Source organism: Peromyscus californicus, unplaced genomic scaffold, assembly GCF_007827085.1.
Source record: "Peromyscus californicus insignis strain IS unplaced genomic scaffold, ASM782708v3 Scaffold_10__1_contigs__length_136768540, whole genome shotgun sequence".
Taxonomy (NCBI): domain Eukaryota; kingdom Metazoa; phylum Chordata; class Mammalia; order Rodentia; family Cricetidae; genus Peromyscus; species Peromyscus californicus.
The window spans coordinates 110555959-110575396 of record NW_026294391.1 but is presented as its reverse complement, the minus strand read 5'-3'; the positions used below and the strand labels follow the sequence as shown (position 1 = coordinate 110575396).

Genomic DNA, 19438 nt, shown 5'->3' with positions numbered 1-19438 from the left:
GGCTAAGTTGTCTCCCTGGTCCTGTAAGATAAGATGTTCACTGATTCTTTTTCTGAGGCAGGATCTTACCTTAGCCCCAGACTGATCTGGAACTCACTATGTAGACCAGGCTGGCCTTGAAATTGTAGTAGTACTTTCTTGTCAGGACCACCAGCCCACAAATAATGACATAGAGACTTATTATTAATTATAAAAGCTTGGCCTTTAGCTTAGGCTTGTCCCACTAGCTCTTATAGCTTAAATTAATGTGCTTTTATTAATCTATGTTCTGCTACATGGCTCGATTACCTTTACTCTGTACCATGTGTCTGACCTCTTAAAAGTCTCCCTGGAGTCTTGCTGGCATCTCCCATGTGCTTAGATTCTTCTCTTTGCATTCCTATTTTTTCCCAGAAGTTCTGCCTATTCTCTCCTGCCGAGCTACTGGCCATTCAGCTCTTTTTAAAACCAATCAGAAGGAGCCTTGGCAAAGACACATCTTCACAGTGTACAAATATTCTGCAACATGAAATTGTGACCCTGTCTTCTGCTACCACACCTGGCTCTTTTGGAGATTAAAAAATAATTATTTTGGGGCCACAGAGGCAGGCAGGCGCGGCAGCCCGCATAGGCAGGTAGGCGCAGCGGCGGGCGGCGGCCGAAACACAGTTGCAATAAAGACCAGAAACTGAGCTATTACCCGCCGAAGAGTTAGTGAAAACAAGCTCTTAATCAAGAGTTTGGAACAGGGACGCCTTTAATCCCAACACCCAGGGAAGGAGCCATCTCCGTGGGACAGAACCAGAATGGATCTGAACACTCTGTCTGAGGCCAACCCAGGGCCCAGCTGCTGATTCTGTGAAACCCAACAACTTGGAGGTTTTGGTAAGACTACCCTGCTCAGCTGAAATCCATCCGGGAGAGGATTCAGAACCCTACAGTTTGAAGTCTGAGGAAACAAGATCAGCTGAGGAGTTGACGAAATAAATAAATAAATAATTCCCTTAAAGAGGAAATGAAAAACTCCCTTAAAGAGGAAATAAAATATTCCCTTAAAGAAATGGAAGAAAAAACAAACAAAAAAGTGGAAGAAATCAAAGAAAGCCAAGAAAAAGTAATTAAACAGATGAAGGAAACAATTCAAGATCTGAAAGTTGAAATTGAGACAATAAAGAAAACACAAACTGAGGGAATGCTGGAAATAGAAATCCTGACTAAACGAACAGGAACTACAGAAACAAACATAACCAACCGAATGCAAGAGATGGAACAGAGAATCTCTGACACTGAAGACACAATAGAGAAAATAGATTCATCAGTCAAAGAAAACACTAAAAACAAAAAAGTCTGCGAACACAAAACCTCCAAGAAATTTGGGATACCATGAAAAGACCAAACCTAAGAATAATAGGGATAGAAGAAGGAGCAGAATACCAACCCCAAAGTCAGAAAATATATTCAACAAAATCATAGAAGAAAACTTTCCTAACCTAAAGAAAGAAATACCTATGAAGATACAAGAAGCTTACAGAACACCAAATAGACTGGATCCAAAAAAAAGTCCCCTCGCCACATAATAATCAAAACACTAAACACACAGAACAAAGAAAAAATATTAAGAGCCACAAAGGAAAAAAACCAAGTAACATATAAAGGCAAACCCATCAGAATAACACCAGACTTCTCAATAGAGACTATGAAAGCCAGAAGGTCCTGGACAAATGTTATGCAAGACACTAAGAGACCACGGATGCCAACCCAGACTATTATACCCAGCAAAACTCTCAATCACCATAGACGGAGTAAACAAAATATTCCATGATAAAACCAGATTTAATCAATACCTGTCCACAAACCCAGCCCTACAGAAAGTACTAGAAGGGAAAATCCAACCCAAAGAAGCTAAACACACCCATGAAAACTCAGGCAATAGATAATCCCACACCAACAAACCCAAAGAAGGACAACACAACACAACCACAAAAAATAACAGGAATTAACAATCACTGGTCATTAATATCCATCAATATCAATGGTCTCAACTCACCTATAAAAAGACACAGACTAACAGAATGGATAAGAAAACAGGATCCATCCATCTGCTGCATACAAGAAACACACCTTAACTTCGAAGACAGACACTACCTCAGAGTAAAGGGCTGGGAAAAGGCTTTTCAAGCAAGTGGACCTAAGAAACAAGCTGGTGTAGCTACCCTAATATCTAATAAAATAGACTTCAAACTAAAATCAATCCAAAGAGATCAGGATGGACATTACATATTTATCACAGGAAAAATCCATCAAGATGAAGTCTCGATTCTGAACATTTATGCCCCAAATACAAAAGCACCCACATTCATAAAAGAAACATTACTAAAACTTAAAATGTACATCAAACCCCACACATTAGTAGTGGGAGATTTCAACACACCACTCTCACAAAAAGACAGATCTACCAGACTGAAACTTAACAAAGAAATAAAGGACCTAACAGATGTTATGACTCAAATGGACTTAATAGATATCTACAGAACATTCCATCCTAACACAAAAGAATATACCTTCTTCTCAGCACCCCATGGAACCTTCTCAAAAACTGACCACATGCTTGGTCACAAAACAAATCTCAACAGATACAAAATATTTGGAATAACCTCCTGTATCTTATCAGACCACCATGCCTTAAAGTTAGAATTCAACAACAACAAAAATTATAGAAAGCCTACAATCTCATGGAAACCAAATAATGCCCACCTGAAACATCAATGGGTTAAGGAAGAAATAAAGAAAGCAATTAAAGGTTTTCCAGAATTCAATGAAAATGAAAGTACAACATACCCATACTTATGGGACACTATGAAAGCAGTGTTAAGAGGAAAATTCATAGCTCTAAATGCACACATAAAGAAGATGGAGCAATCCCATACCAATGAATTAACAGCACAACCGAAAGCTCTAGAACAAAAAGAAACAAACTCACCCAGGAGAAATAGATGCCAGGAAATAATCAAATTGAGGGCTGAAATCAACGAAATAGAAACCAAGAGAACAATACAAAAAATTAATGAAAAAGAGTTGGTTCTTTGAAAAAATCAACAAGATAGACAAACCCCTAGCCAAATTAACCAAAAGGCAAAGAGAGAGCACCCAAATTAACAAAATCAGAAATGAAAAGGGAGACATAACAACAGACAACGAGGAAATCCAGAGAATCATCAGATCATACTTCAAAAAACTGTACTCCACAAAAATGAAAAATCTGGAAGAAATGGACAATTTTCTGGATAGATAACACATACCAAAATTAAATCAAGACCAGATTAACCATTTAAATAGACCAATAACCCCTAAAGAAATAGAAACAGTCATCAAAAGTCTCCCAACCAAAAAAAGCCCAGGACCAGATAGTTTCAGTGCAGAATTCTACCAGACTTTCAAAGAAGAACTAATACCAATACTCTTCAAATTGTTTCACACAATAGAAACAGAAGGAACACTACCAAACTCTTTTTATGAGGCTACAATTACCCTGATACCCAAACCACACAAAGATGCAACAAAGAAAGAGAATTACAGACCAATCTCCCTCCTGAACATTGATGCAAAAACACTCAACAAAATATTGGCAAACTGAATCCAAGAATACATCAAAACAGTTATCCATCACGACCAAGTAGGATTCATCCCAGGGATGCAAGGGTGGTTCAACATACGGAAATCTGTCAATGTAATACACCATATAAACAAACTGAAAGAAAAAAACCACACGATCATCTCATTAGATGCTGAAAAAGCCTTTGACAAAATCCAACACCCCTTCATGATAAGGGTCTTAGAGAGACCAGGAATACAAGGAATATTCCTAAACATAATAAAGGCAATTTACATCAAGCCAATAGCCAACATCAAATTAAATGGAGAGAAACTCAAAGTGATACCACTAAAATCAGCAACAAGACAAGGCTGTCCACTCTTCCCATATTTATTCAATATAGTCCTAGAAGTTCTAGCTAGAGCAATAAGACAACAAAAGGAGATCAAAGGGATGCAAATTGGAAAAGAAGAAGTCAAACTTTCACTATTTGCAGATGATATGATAGTATACATAAGTGACCCCAAAAATTCTACCAGGGAACTCCTACAGCTGATAAACTCCTTCAGTAAAGTGGCAGGATACAAGATCAACTCAAAAAAATCAGTAGCCCTCCTATACACAAATGATAAAAGGGCTGAGAAAGAAGTCAGAGAAACATCACCCTTTATAATAGCCACAAATAATATAAAATACCTTAGGATAACACTAACTAAACAAGTGAAGGACCTTTTTGATAAGAACTTTAAATCTCTAAAGAAAGAAATTGAAGAAGATATCAGAAAATGGAAGGATCTCCCATGCTCATGGATAGGTAGGATTAACATAGTAAAAATGCCAATCTTACCAAAAGCAATCTACAGATTCAATGCAATCCCCATCAAAATCCCAACACAATTCTTCACAGACTTGGAAAGAAAAATACTCAACTTGATATGGAAAAAAAAAGACCCAAGATAGCTAAAAGAATCCTGTATGATAAAGCAACCTCTGGAGGCATCACCATCCCTGACCTCAAGCTCTACTATAGAGCTATAGTAACAAAAACAACTTGGTACTGGTATAAAACCGACATACAGACCAATGGAATCGAATTGAAGACCCTGACATTAATTCATGCACATATGAACACCTGATTTTTGACAAAGAAGCCAAAACTATACAATGGAAAAAAGAAAGTATCTTCAACAAATGGTGCTGGCATAACTGGATGTCAATATGTAAAAGATTACAAATAGATCCATATCTATCACCGTGCATAAAACTCAAGTCCAAGTGGATAAAAGACCTCAACATAAATCCAGTTACACTAAACTTAATAGAAGAGAAAGTAGGAAGTACTCTTGAACGCATTGGCACCGGAGACCACTTCCTAAATATAACACCAACAGCACAGACCCTGAGCACAAAAATTAATAAATGGGACCTCTTGAAACTGAGAAGCTTTTGCAGGGCAAAAGACACAGTCAATAAGACAAAAAATTCTCCTAACCCCCCTGGCCATCTCTACAACACCACACTCTGTCTTTAAAAAAAATTTTGTGCTACAGAAGGAACCCAGATGTCCTCATGCATGCTAGATAGGGGCTCTATTATTAGTTATACTCTACCCCCCACTGATTATTATTCTTTTTAATATATTTCTGCATCTGATTTCCTAATATTATAACACTGAATTGATACATTATTATTAATCAAAGTTCATACTGTATTCATATTATTTTTAGTTTTTGCCTATTTATTGTATTCATATTTTCTTAGATTTTATCCTTTTTCTGTTCCAGAATCTTTAAACATCACTTATCTATCTATCTATCTATCTATCTATCTATCTATCTATCTATCTATTTATTTATTCATTTTTGGTTTTTTGAGACAAGGTTTCTCTGTGTAACAGTCCTGGCTGTCCTGGAACTCACTCTGTAGACCAGGCTGGACTTGAACTCACAGAGATCCACCTGCTTCTGCCTCCCAAGTGCTGGGATTAAAGGCATGTGCCACCATATTTCACTTCTTTATTTTTTATTTTAAAATTTTTAATTAATTAATTTTTTTCTGACACGGGGTCTTACTATGTATCTCTGGCTTTCCTGGAAATCTGTATGTAGACCAGGCTGGCCTCAAACTCACAGAGGTTCCCCTGCCTCTGCCTCCCAAGTGCTGGGATCAAAGGCATGGGCCACTTGGCACTGTTCCAGACTCTTATCCAGAATGCCAACTATATTTAATCATCAGATGTCCTTAGATTCCTCTTGTTTGTCACAGTCTCTCAGACTTGCTTTGCTTTCAGCGACCTCGACACTTTCAGGAGTACTGATGAGGTCTTTTGTAGACTATCTCTTTGTTGAAATTGAACAGTTGCTTTCGTCTCGTTTCTGAAATAGAGTCTAACTATGTAGTGTAGCTGGCTAGAACTTGTTATGCAGCCTAGATTGGCCTTGCGGATGTGATCCTCTTTCTTACTTTAGCTTCCAGAGTCCTGGGACTGCAGGGTTGTGCCATCCTAGCTCTTGTTTTCCTCATGCGTAGCTTTCAGTATGGCTAGACTACAGAAGTAGAATGCCATTTCATCCTATTATATCCAAGGTACAGTTACAGCTTGACTTTTGACCACTGGCTTGGGTAGTACTTTGTCAAATTTTATCCACTGTTAACTGACTCTTTCCCCCTTCTTTTCTTTGTTGTACTGTTTGGAAGGATGTCTGTCTATACAGTCCAGTAATGCTACCTCTCTTTGAGGATTGACTATTGCTATAAATTATTTCAGATTCTTCAAAAAAAAAATGTGAGGTTTTGTATCTTATCTTGTTATTAATTTCTAACACTATGGACCCATGAATATTTATTTTATGCATTGGATTATAATCCTCCAACACTACACTGTTTTCTTGCTTAAGTTATTTTGCCTTTGATCACTAGGAATGTTTTCCGCTGGTTCTTGTGTCTCTTTGAGACAGGAACTCTCATCAAAGTGGTCTTTCTTGGTTTGTTTGGGCGCTTCCTTATTTTCTGGCACCACAAAATGTTATAAGAGCTTGTATTTTTCCTGTCTCGGTCCTAAAATTAGCCGGTCTTGTTAAGATGTCTGGCTCTTCCCTTCATGTAACAGTATACTATTAGAAAGCAGTAGCTATGATTTTTGTGTTTTTCCATTATTTTGTTATTCATGCCTTTGCATTTAAATACAGGTTTTAAAAGAAAGCTTTTTGGAGTTTTCATCAGGATTCTGTTGAATTTCTAGATTAATTTGGACATAATTTTTTCTAATGTTTTTTAGACAGGGTCTCACTGTGTAGTCCTATCTAGGCTGGATACAATTTCTATTAAACAATATCAAGTTATCTGAACCATGAATTGACCTATATTTATTTAGGTCTTCTTTAATTGCACTACTCTTTCAGGGTACAGGTCTTGTAGATCTGTTTGTATTTTATTATTTTTACTCTTTAAAATTGTATTGCTTTTAAAATTTACATTTCCAGTTGTTTGCTGTTAGTATGCATAGAAACAAAATTTTCATTTGCATATCAACCTTTTATCCTGAAATCCCACCCTCTCTCTGAGACAGGCTCTTGAATTCCCTGGATGGTCTGGAATTCATTACACAGGCTAGCTTGTCTTAAACTCACAGGAATCTACCTGCCTCTGCCTCCTGATGCTGTAAATAAAGGTGTGTGGCTCTATTCCTGCCTTATCCTGAAATAATTTAAGGTTGCTTATTAGGTCTTCTAGTATTTTTGTTTTTTTGACTGGCTTTTGTTATTATTCTTATGAAGCAAGGTTTCACTGTGTAGCCTTGGCTGGTAGCCTGGAACTCAATTTGTAGACCAGGCTGGCCTTGAACTCACAGAGGTCAATCTGTCTCTGCCTCCTGAGTGCTGAGATTAAAGGGCTGTGCCTCCATGCCCAGTCGTGATCTACTATCTTCTTTTAGATATTCTGTCCAGGATTCTATTATGCATAATCATGTCTTCTAAAAAGAAAAAAAACAATAGATTTATTCTTCTCTCCTCCTCTTTCCTTTTCCTTCCCTCCCCTCCCCTCTCATGCCTCTCTTCTCTTATCTGCTGTTCTTTTTTTCTTTTCTTTTTGCAATGCTGGGGAAAGAAACCAAGGCCTCACACAGTAAACATTCTGTCTCTTAGCTAATCTCTAACATTATTTCTTCCTTTTACATCTTCATGATGAGCTACTTATTTCTTTTTCCTTATTGTAGTGGCTAGAACCTGCACGTGGTACAAGGTTGAACAGAGGAGGCCGGACCATGGTGGCATACTCCTTTAATCCCAGCGCTCGGGAGGCAGAGCCAGGCAGATGTCTGTGAGTTCAAGGCCAGCCTGGTCTACAGCTGGAGATCCAGGACAGGCACCAAAACTACACAAAGAAACCCTGTCTCAAAAAAACAAAACAAAACAAAACAAAAAACAAAAAACAAAAACCAACAACAGAGGAGTAGGAGTGGATATCCATGTCTTGCTCCTAATCTTAGGGAATGCATTGTGTTTGAGCATTAAGTAGTATTTAATTGTAGGTTGTTTTTTTAATTTGGCAGCTCTGCTTTATCAGTGTCGTGGTTAATCTTCGTTGTCATTTTGACTGAACTTAGAATCACTAGGGCTCACATCTGATGTATGTGTGACGGTGTTTCTAGAGAGGGTTAACGGAAGAGGGAAGGCTCGCCTGGAATATGCAGCACAGTCTCATGGGGCTGAGTCTTAGACTGAGTAAAAAAGTAAGTGCAGCACCGGTGTTCATATCTCTTTGCCTCCTGACTGTGGATGTAACATGGCCACCTTGCCTGGTAGCTCCTGCTAAAGCTTCTCTTGCCACCTTGTCTTTCCTTAGGAATGAACTTGGCTTGTCAAATGCTTTTTCTGTATTTATAGAGATCATTATATGGCTTTTTTATTAATTTTTTTCATTTATTTTACCTCCCGACTACAGCTTCCTGTCCTCCCTCCCCTCTTTTCTCCCCCCACTGCCCCTGTGTCTCCCCTCCCGAATCCACCCCCCTCCACCTCTGTTCAGAAAGGGGCAGGCCTCCCACGAGTGTCAGCAAAGCAGGTGCAGAGATCCACAGTCAAGCACTGGGCTGAGCCTGGGGAATCTTGTTGAGGAGGGGGAGGAAAGATTGTACAAGTCAGGGGGGTCAGGGTCATCACAAGGGAACCCACAGAAGTAACTGGCCTGATTAAGGGAGCTCACAGGTTATGGGCCAATGGCTAGGGAGCCTGCATGGGACCAGCTTGGGCCCTCTGCATAGGTGTGATGGTTATGTGACTTGGTCTACTTGTGGAACTCCTGGCAGCGGGAGTGGGGCCTGTTCCTAATGCTGTGTTGCTTAGCCCAACCTTAATACAAGGAGATGCAGCTTAGTCCTACCTCGACTTGATATGCCATGCTTTATTATATGGCTTTTTAAATTTAAAAAAAAATGTGTACAAGGCCGGGCGGTGGTGGCACATGCCTTTAATCCCAGCACTCGGGAGGCAGAGGCAGGTGGATCTCTGTGAGTTCAAGGCCAGCTTGGTCTTCAGAGCTAGTTCCAGTACTGCCAAGGCTACACAGAGAAAACCAAAGTGTGTGTGTGTGTGTGTGTGTGTGTGTGTGTGTGTGTGTGTGTGTGTGTGTACCTGTGTATATGTGAGTGCAGATGCCTGCAGAGACCAGAAGAGGGTGCTGCATTCCCATGGAGCTGGAGTCACAGGTGGTTGTGAGTCTCCTCACATGGGTAAGATTTTCTGGAAGAACAGCAAGGGTACTTAACCACAGAACAAACTCTTGAGCCCTAGCTTTTATTTTTTTAGTTTGTTAATATGGTAAATTACATCAATTAGATTTTTAATATTAAACCAAGTTTCCAGTCTGGGGTAAAGCTGGGGTAGTCATGATGTGTTATACTTTTGAATGTATTGTTGGATTTGATTTGCTGAACTTTTGTTTAGAATTCTTTTTGTTCTGTTTGAGACAGGATATCCCTATGTACCACAGGCTGGCCTTGGACTCAGTAAGATCCTTAAGATGGCTTGAAACTTGAGATCCTTCTGCTTTAACCTCCTGAGTTCTGGGATAAGATGTATGCATCACTCTACCCAGCTCCAGCTTGTTTAGGATTTTTAACACCTTTATTAGATGTAATTCACATGCCATGGTTTCACTCATTTAAAGTGAGCAATGGAGCTTCTCAGGCTTGGGATTATAGATATGTGCCACCATGCCCAATTCATACTTAATTTTTTTGTTTTAAAATTGTATTTGTTTTAATTGTTTAGCTTGCATGTATGTATATGCAGTATGTGTGTTCCTGGTGCCCAAGGAAGTTAGAAGAGGATGTCAGATCCCCTGTAACTGGAGTTTTGTATGGGTAAGACATCATGCTCTTAAACACCGAGACAACTCTCTATCCCTTGTATGCTTATTTAAGTGAACTGTGACAGTATGTGGTATTCTTTAAAAATTTGTTTTACATTCATTTTTATGTTCATTAGCATGAATTTATCACCCAACTGTCCTTATTTTCAAATGTCTAAAGAATCTGTTGTGACGCTAACTTTTTTTAAATGTTATCTCACATCTGAGTTTTATTCATGTGCTTTTGGTGGTGATGCAAAGCTCCAAATGAATGCTGCTAATGTTGTCTTCTCTTTTATCCTAATGAAACTGACTGGAGTTTTGTAATTGTTGTTGATTTATAATCAATTTCATTTCTTTTGCTTACTTTGAGTTTCATTTGGTCTTATTTACCTAGGCTTTTGAAGTTGAAGATGAAGTCACTGGTTGAAGACTTTTCTTATTTTATAACATAAGCACTGACTATTATAAATCTTTCTTTCTCCCCCAAATATTGCTTCTCAGTGTCCCAGAAGTTTTCAAATATTTTCATTTTCTTTTACTTCCAAATGATTTTGAACTTTCCATTTTATTTCTTCTTTGACTTATGGGTTGTTCAGAAGTCTGGTCTTTAGTTTGGAAATATTTCAGGATTTTCTGGAAGCCTGTTCTCAACTCTTAATTCAGTTATAGTTAGAGATAACACGTTTGATCATTTTAATTCTTCACAGCATATTGCAGCTTGTTTGATGGCTCACTATATGGTATGTGGTGACAGTTATGCTATGGGCTCCTGAAAAATATGTTTATTATGCCCTTGGTGGGTGGCGTGTTCTAGAAATGCCTATTAGGTTAAGTTGGTAAATAGGCCAAGTTGGTGTGGCCCTCAGTCGTACAGTTACAAGGAAATAAAATTCTCCAACTCCCTGAAGGAGCCTGAAAATACATTCACTCCTGGTTTAGCTACTGTAGGAGAACAAAACTTGGCTGACACCTTGATTGTAACCTTAATAAATTCTGAGTAGAGAACTTAGCTCACAAGCCATGGCCAGGCTTTTGATCCATATAAACAGAAGAATATTAAATACATGCTGCTTTTAAAACATTTTATTATTATTATTATTATTATTATTATTATTATTATTATTATTATTATTGAGACAGAGTTTTTCTGTGTAGCACTGGCTGTCCTGGAACTCCAGTTGTAGACCAGGCTAGCCTCAAACTCATAGAGATCCTCCTGCCTCTTCCTCCCGAATGCTAGTATTAAAGGCATGCACCACCACTGCCTGGCTAAAACATGCTGCTTTCATCAAGATTGTAGTAATTTGTTAACCAGTAACAGAAAACAAATAATGGTATAGAAATATTTCAGTTTATGTTCTCTTGAGTTGGCCATTTTAGCATCACAAATTCTAAATTTGGTCCTTGGTGATATTCTGTAGTTTGAAATCTATTTTGGTTTTTGAGACAAGTGCTCACTACATAACCAGGCTAGCCTGAAGCTTGACATTCCTGTCTCATCCTACTGCTCTTAATTCTGCAGTCTGCTTTGACATTGCTATCACTTCTAGAGATTTTTAAAAATTAGTGTTAGACTGATAGGTCTTTAGTCATCTTTTAAAAACATAACCTATATGTATTTTAATATTTAAGATATGTTTCCTCTTGTGCTACTTAATTCATTTAACCCACACGTGGCCAGAAGTCATAGCATACCTGTAGAGATCAGAGGCCAGCTTACCGGAGTCAGCTCTCCCTGTCTCCTGTGTAGGATCTGGGGATCAAACTCAGGGCATGAGGCTTGGTGACAAGCATCTTTACCTGCTGCGCCATCTCTCTGGCCCAAGGTGTTTTTTTTTTTTTTTTTTTTTTTTTTTTTTTTTTTTTTTTTTTTTTTTTTACAGAGAAAGTATATATTTGGTCTTTGCTTTTGCTTTTTTGTCCAATCTGATAACCAGTTTTGGTTTCTATGTTTTGTGTTCACATGGTCTTACTACGCAGTCCATGTCACATGCCTGGTTAACTATGCTGTTTTGGGTTTTTAATTTTTTAAAGTTTTATTTAAAATTTTTTATGTATATTAATGTTTTGCCTAAATGTGTGTGTGTGTGTGTGTGTGTGTGTGTGTGTGTGTGTGTGCGCGCGCGCAGTGCCTTTGGAGAGCAGAAGAGGGTTTTGCAACCTCTGGAACTGGAGTTATAGATGGTCATGTGCCACGGTATGGGTCCTGAGAAACGAACTCAGGTCCTCTGCAAGAGCAGCACGTGCTCTTAATCACTGAGCCATCTCTCTGGCCTATGTTTTATAATTTTAAATTTTCTTTAATTTGTTTGTGTGTGTGTGTGTTTGTGTGTGTGTGTGTATGGGGGGAGGGTTACATATTAAGTTCCATACCAACCCCAGGCTTCATGGAAAGGCTCTCAAAACATAAGACACATTTCTCCATGTCTCAAAAAAAGTTAATGTGACAAATTTTGTGTTACATGTATTTTACCACAATTTGTAAAGATACTCAACAAGTTATTATAGAAAGTTTTTTCAAAGTGCGAATGACCATAAGCAGTCTCTATAGCTGTTATGGCATTATCAGTCTTTTCAGTGAAGAAAGAGTGAGTATTCTTATCTAAGACTGGAAACAAGTTTATGTTATTCATTTTTGCTACTTGTACTGTACATTTTTTAAAACATTCACAAATGTTATATATTTCTTTTTATTCACAGATACTTTCTTTCTTTTTAAAATTTTTTAAATTCATTTTACATACTAACCACAGATCCCTGGGTGGTGGTGGCATACACCTTTAATCTCAGCACTTGAGAGGCAGAGGCAGGTGGGTCTCTGTGAGTTTGAGAGTGAGTTCCAGGATAACCAGAGAAACCCTGTCTAGAAAAGAAAAAACATTTATTTGTTTAAATTTTATGTGTTTGCTTGTGTGCTGCATGCATCCACTGCCCATGGAGGCCAGAAGAAGGCATTGGATCCCCTGGAGCTGGAGTTCTAGACAGTTGTGAGCTGCCTGATGTGGGTGCTGGGAACCAGACAGCTCCTCTGGAAGAGCAGCAAATACTCCTAAACATGAGTCACCTCTCCAGCATCATGTACTATAGATTCTAAGCCAGTGTATCCAGAACAGAAAAGAAATAAAAACCACTCAGATTGGAAAGAAAAGAGTCAAACCAACTTTATTTAGATGATCACTGATATAAAAAGCCAGAATTTATAAAATAAAAAAGGATGTGCGAGAAAAGTTAAATATAAAGATGAATTATATGTCTATAGAATAGCAACAAAAAAATAAAAATAAGATTAGAAAGACAACTCTGTTCACAATAATACCAAAATAAATTGAATGTTTTAAAAATAAATTTAAGCAAAAAAAAATACTGTAGACTTGTATATAAAAATCATGAGGGCCATGAGATGGCTCAGTGGGTAAAGACACTTGCTGCCAAGTCTGATGACTCGAGTTCAATCCTTGATGTAATAGAGAACTGATTCATGAAAGTTGTTCTCTGACCTCCACACTTGCACTGTGGCATGCCCATACCCAAACATATAGACACAAATAAATAAGAAAATATAAGAAATAAAGAATGAAACATTCCTTAAGGAAATCCACAGAAATGGAGAGGAATTCCACATACATGAATTGAAAAACAGCTTTGATAACACAGCAATTTACACCAAAGTGATATATAAATTACATAAAATCACTATTAAAATTCCAGCAGGTTTTACATAAAAATACACTGTCAATCTGTTTCTAAAAGTATACAAAAATGCAGTGTGTGTGGAAATGCAAAGGACTCAGAATAGCCAAATGATTTTGCAAATGGGACACTTGCACTTTCATAGTCGAAAACTTACTATAAACTCTCAGTAATCAAGATAATGTGATGCTGACACAAAGAAAGAAACATGGATGGAACGAGTGGAGAGTCCATAAATGAACCCTTATGTGGTGGCTAATCTTGATTGTCAACTTGACACCTCTAGGAAAAGGGAATTTCAATTGAAGAACTGCCTCCATCAGACAGTCTTGCTATATAGCCCGGGGCTAGACTGGTACTTGCCATATTGCTCAGAATGGCCTTGGACTCATGGCAATTGTCCCGCCTCAGCCTCCCAAGTGCTGTTAACAACTACAGATTCTGATTCCTCTCTCTTCAAGGTATATAGAGTTATTTATTTATTTTCTGTTTAAAATGTTTTACTGTTTTTGTTTAGTGATATGCTTGTACTAAGTAGTTTTAATTCCTCTGCAGTATCTCTGCTTAATTAACAAAATCTTGTTTTTATATTTAAATTTAACTGCCAAGGGCTCTGTTGTGTAGCAGTTTCCTCCAAGACTAAAACCTTCCAACTTGTAGGAAGTCTTGCTAAGACACAGGATGTTTACAGAAGGTAAAACAACAGGATTTCTAAAGGGTGTAGTGTGTGTGAACATCCTATTATTCAGAGAAGTTGTTAGGTTCAGGAAGTAAACAGTTCAATAGCTTCAGGAAGTCCCTGAAACTGACCAGAGTCACTAAGCCTCTACCTCCACAATACATATAAACTGTAAGGACTGTTGAGAGACTCTCTTAACCAGCTGAACAGCCTTGAACAGGGTCAGACCAAATGAGGAACCTGGAAAGGACACTCCCCAAAGGCTGTGCAGTGTGCTCCAGTTTCTAGCTGTCACTCATACTGGAGTGGGATTTGGTGATCCAACTGTCTTTGTGTCATTTCAGCTCCTGTAAGTAACCCCTCACCCTTGTTCCTGTAAGTAACCCCAGTAAGACTCATTGATTCACCAAGTTGAACTTGGTGGTATCTGTACTTTGGTATGTTGTAGGCTCCCTATCTGGGGTGAATAAATATTTGTTCACATCAGGAATAGTGTCACACAACAGACTTGCTCCTGAGTTGTCAAGCTTTGTGGTCAGTCAATTTATTGATCAGAGATTTTGCTTAATATTTTGAGTCAGTAATGTTTCTATCCTGGTCAGTTATTCCCCAGCACCTGGACCAGTTATGAATCTTTACAGTAAGTGCCATCCACTGCAAAACCAAGTTTCTCTGACCAGTGCTAAGAATAGCATCATTCTATGAACATAAACCCAAATGTTTTTAAAGCAATTTGAAAGGCACAACATATCCATTTAGCAAATAGTAGTAGTTGATTCCACACTAGGACCTCCCAATCTCCCTAAATAGAGGGGATTTTTTTGGCCAGGTTTACTATACCAGGGATAAATTCTTTCCCATGGAGCTGGTCTCAAATCATTGATTATCCTCATAAATATCATGCCACTATTTAAGTGAGAACATCTTGCCTATGTATCAACCTCCTTTTTTGAGACAGGATCTCTCAATGAACCCAGAGCTCCCTGAATTAGCTAGGTTCACTGGCTAATTGGAGTTACAGGAGTACACCACTGTACCTGACTCTTTACATAAGTGCTAGGGGTTGTTAGGGTCCTGGAGAAGTCCCACAAAAGACCACCACCCACATATACAATCAGTAAGAGTGTTTATTATTACAGCATGCTGGGGCATGCCATCCCACACAAAGGCAAGATGGCAAAGACCCTGAGAGAGATGTAAAAAAGATCCTTTTAAACATAGCCAAGAGGAGGTCCTAAGGCCGTTAAGTAACTTTAGATATGATTGTCTTAAGCAAATGGCAATCATATCAGTATGTTCTAATTGTCCAGGGATAGTTAGAGGTTGGTCAGGCTACAGTTTTCCATTTGGGGGCAGGCCTGGACAAGTCCCTGGCTTTGTCCTTGAACTGCTGTCTAGGCTGGCTGGCCTAGCATGTACTGATTGTGGGGGCTGGCTCAGTGGCCCAGGCTTGGTGTGTCCTATCTTCCCTTGTCTCTCTTGTCAAGGGCACCAGTGATTATTTGCCCTTTGTGGCTCTTCCTCAGAAACTGTCTGTCCAGTCTCAGGAAACTGAAATTGAGGCCTGATCACTGAGAGAAGACTGAGCAGCCTGTTATGGCATCTCTTTGGTCCTCTCAGGGATCCAAACTCATATCCTCATGCTTGTGTGGTAGACACTTAGCTAACTGTGCTGGCTAGTCTTATGTCAACTTGACATACAAACTAGAGTTATCTGAAAGGAGGGAACTTTAATTGAGAAAATGCCTCCATAACATCTGACTGTAGAGCATTTTCTTAAATAGTGATTGATGGGGGAGGGCCAAGCCCATGGTGGGTGGTACCATCCCTGGGCTAGTGGTCCTGTGTTCTATAAGAAAGCAGGCTGAGCAAGCCATAATGAGCAAGCCATTAAGCAGCACCCCTCCATAGCTTCTGTATCAGCTCCTGCATCCAGGTTCCTACCCTATTTGGGTTCCTGTCCTGATTTCCTTCAGTGATGAACAGTGATTTGGAAGTGTAAGCCAAATAAACCCTTTCCTCCCCAACTTGCTTTTTAGCCATGATGTTTCATCACAGCAATATTAATCCTAAGGCACCAACTGAGCCACTTCTGTAGCCTGATGAATTGACTGCTTGTCATGAAATGGTTCTTCTTATCCCTGATCTCTGATTATACTTTTGTGTTGAAGTGCATTGTGCCTATGCCTTATATTAATGCAGCTACTGCCTTTGATATATTTGTTGCTTACATTGCATAAATTTTTAAGTTTTCTTTTCTTTTTTTTTTTTTTTTTTTGGTTTTTCGAGACAGGGTTTCTCTGTGTAGTTTTGCGCCTTTCCTGGAACTCACTTGGTAGCCCAGGCTGGCCTCGAACTCACAGAGATCCGCCTGACTCTGCCTCCCGAGAAGTTTTATTTTCAATGTATATGTTTATATATTTAAAGGGTGTATTTTTTATTCTGTTGGATATCAAACTCAGAACTTCATGCATACTAAGGAAGTCATCAATCATTGAATTTGTGATGGCTTGAAAGAGAATAACCCCTATAGGCTTGTATGTTTAAATACTTGGTCCTCAGTCGGTGGCACTATTTGGGTAGGATTAGGAGATGTGGCCTTGTTGGAGGAGATGTGTCACTGGGGCAGGCTTTGAGGTTTCAAAGCCCCTTGTTATCCCTAGTGCACTCTCTCTGCTTCTTGCTTATGGTTCAAGATGTCAGCTCTCAGCTTGCTGTTCCAGCTGCTATGCCTGCTGCCTCCCAGCCACAATGGATGCTTATCTCTCTGCTCCCATAAGCCCAAATAAACTCTCCTCCTTCCGTAAGTTGACCACAAAGTTTTATCACAGCAATAGGAAAGTAGCTAATACTCCTGTTAAAATATAGTCTGGGCCAGGTGTGATGGTGCACGCCTTTAATCTCAACAGTCAGGATTCAGAGGTATGTGGATCTCTGTGAGTTTGAGGCTAGCCTGATCTACATTGCAAGTTCCAGACCAGCCTGGACTACATAATAAAACCCTGTCTCTAAAATAAAATATTCCAACAGTCTTTGCAGTTTAATTGGTTATTTATAGCTAATATAAGTATTGATATAGTTATATCAATTATAAGTCTATCATCTTATTTTGTGTTTTCTCTTTGACTGTTCTTTGTTTCTCCCCATAGCCTTGCTTCTTATCTTCTTTTGAATATTCAACCTATTCTGTGATTATTTATTTATTTATTGTTGTGGTATTGGAATTTGCACCCAGGGTCACAGGTGTGCCAAAGAAGTGTGACTCCTTAGCTACAACTCTAATTACACAAATTATTTTAGTGGGAAGTTCTGATAGGAATATATTTTGATGTCATAAATTTTAATCCATCATTTCAAATACTCCACAAGACATTTTATTTTTTTACATTTATTTTTATTTAGCGTGTGTGTGTGTTTTTTGTGTGCATGCTCCATGGTGCCTTTGTGAAGAACAAAGGACAGCTTGTGGGAATTGTTTCTCACCTTCTGCTATGTGGGTCCCAGAGATTAAACTGAGGACTTAAGGCTTAAAAACAAGTGCCTTTACCCCCTGAGCCATCTTGCCTTCTCTACAGGACATTTTAATAAGCCTCAAAACAGTTTCAAACCTACAGAAGAGTTTTAAGCACAATACAAAGAACACTGCCCATCCCATACCCTCTTATTTCTAGACATTTCTATATGTATTTTCTAAAATATAAGAATGCTTTGTTATAAAGCTCTAATATAACCATCAACAATAGATTATAACATTGCTATTGCTACCATCCTACGCAAGTTTTGCCAGTTTTTCGGTAGTGTCCTTAAGCCAGACAATCCAATTCAGAACCAAGTGCTGCATTTTGTTTAATGTCTACTCAGTGTCCTTCAATTTTCAATACTTGAAGATAATAGTCTAGTCATTTTGTGAAATGCCCCATAACTTGGGTCTTTCTGACATTTCCTCATGATTATATTCTAGCAATGAAATTTGGGCATTAACACCAAAGAAATAATGCTTTCTTCTTTCATGGCATCTTACCAGGGGCTGTGTTATTTCACTGTTTCATTTTTTAAGATTTATTTTTTATTATTTTTTAAAATTATGTGTAGTTGTGTATGTTTGTGTTGGGATAAAACCCTTTGGAGGCCAGAGGTGTTGAATCCCGTGGAGCTGGAGTCAGGTCATTGTGAACCACCTGATGTAGTGATTGGAAATGAACTCAGGTCCTTTGCAAGAAAAGCAAGTGCTCTTAACCACTGAGCCATCTCTTCAGCCCACTGTGTTTTATTATTGGTGATTTTCTCTTTGTTCATTTGGTTAAGGTGACATTTTCTGGATTTTCTCTACTGTAAAGTTATTTTCTTGTCTTTGTTAACTTTAAGTATCTGGCAGAAAGAAACTTTGACTCTATGTCTGTCTATCAGTCATCTCTTTCTACAGCTAATGAGTGACACCACACACACACACACACACACACACACACACACACACACACACACACATACACACTCATGCATATACTCACAAAACTTACTGTTTTTATTTTGAGGGAGAGTATGAGCATATTTCCCCATTACCACAAATTATACAGTCAAGTTTTCCACATTTGAGGAAATCGCAGGGAACAGAACACCCAGAGTGCAACAGATGAGCTTCATTCCAAGAAAATCACCTTCATAACCATGGTATCTCCCCTGCAAGTTAAGTGTCTCATCATTCATTCATGTCAACGTGGACTCATGACTTTGTACTTTAATATTATTTCAGTCTGTTATTGTGATGTTCAAATTTACTAGAGGGAACCCTTTTAAGTTGGCTCCTGTGTCTTTTTTAACATGTTCCCATAATTCTTTGAACAATTCTTTATTTTTAGGGACAAAAAGAAGTTCCAAGCCCATTTTATTTGGTGTCTAAACACTTTGGAATTAGTGTTTTCAGCAAAGATTCTTGGTTCCTTTGGGTGGAGAATGTTGATTTAGGGGTCAAGTATTCTCATTGCTATTAGTATGTTGCTACTCTTAGGCCTTCTCAATGGATTAACAGTAAGAAACCCCATTCCTTAATATAATACGTGTGCGTGTATAATGATTTGAATGAGAATGTTCCCCAAAGGCTCATGCATTTGAACACTTGGTCCCCAGTTGATGGCGCTGTTTGGGGA

At 38.5% G+C, this 19438-nt stretch overlaps 1 non-coding gene across 1 annotated transcript; it reads right to left on the bottom strand.

Moving 5' to 3' along the window:
- Window positions 1-18824: 18824 nt before the first annotated feature.
- LOC128118344 (U1 spliceosomal RNA) lies at window positions 18825-18986 on the bottom strand. Its single transcript, XR_008221162.1, has one exon. It is a non-coding gene; the product is annotated as a U1 spliceosomal RNA (small nuclear RNA).
- Window positions 18987-19438: the final 452 nt, after the last annotated feature.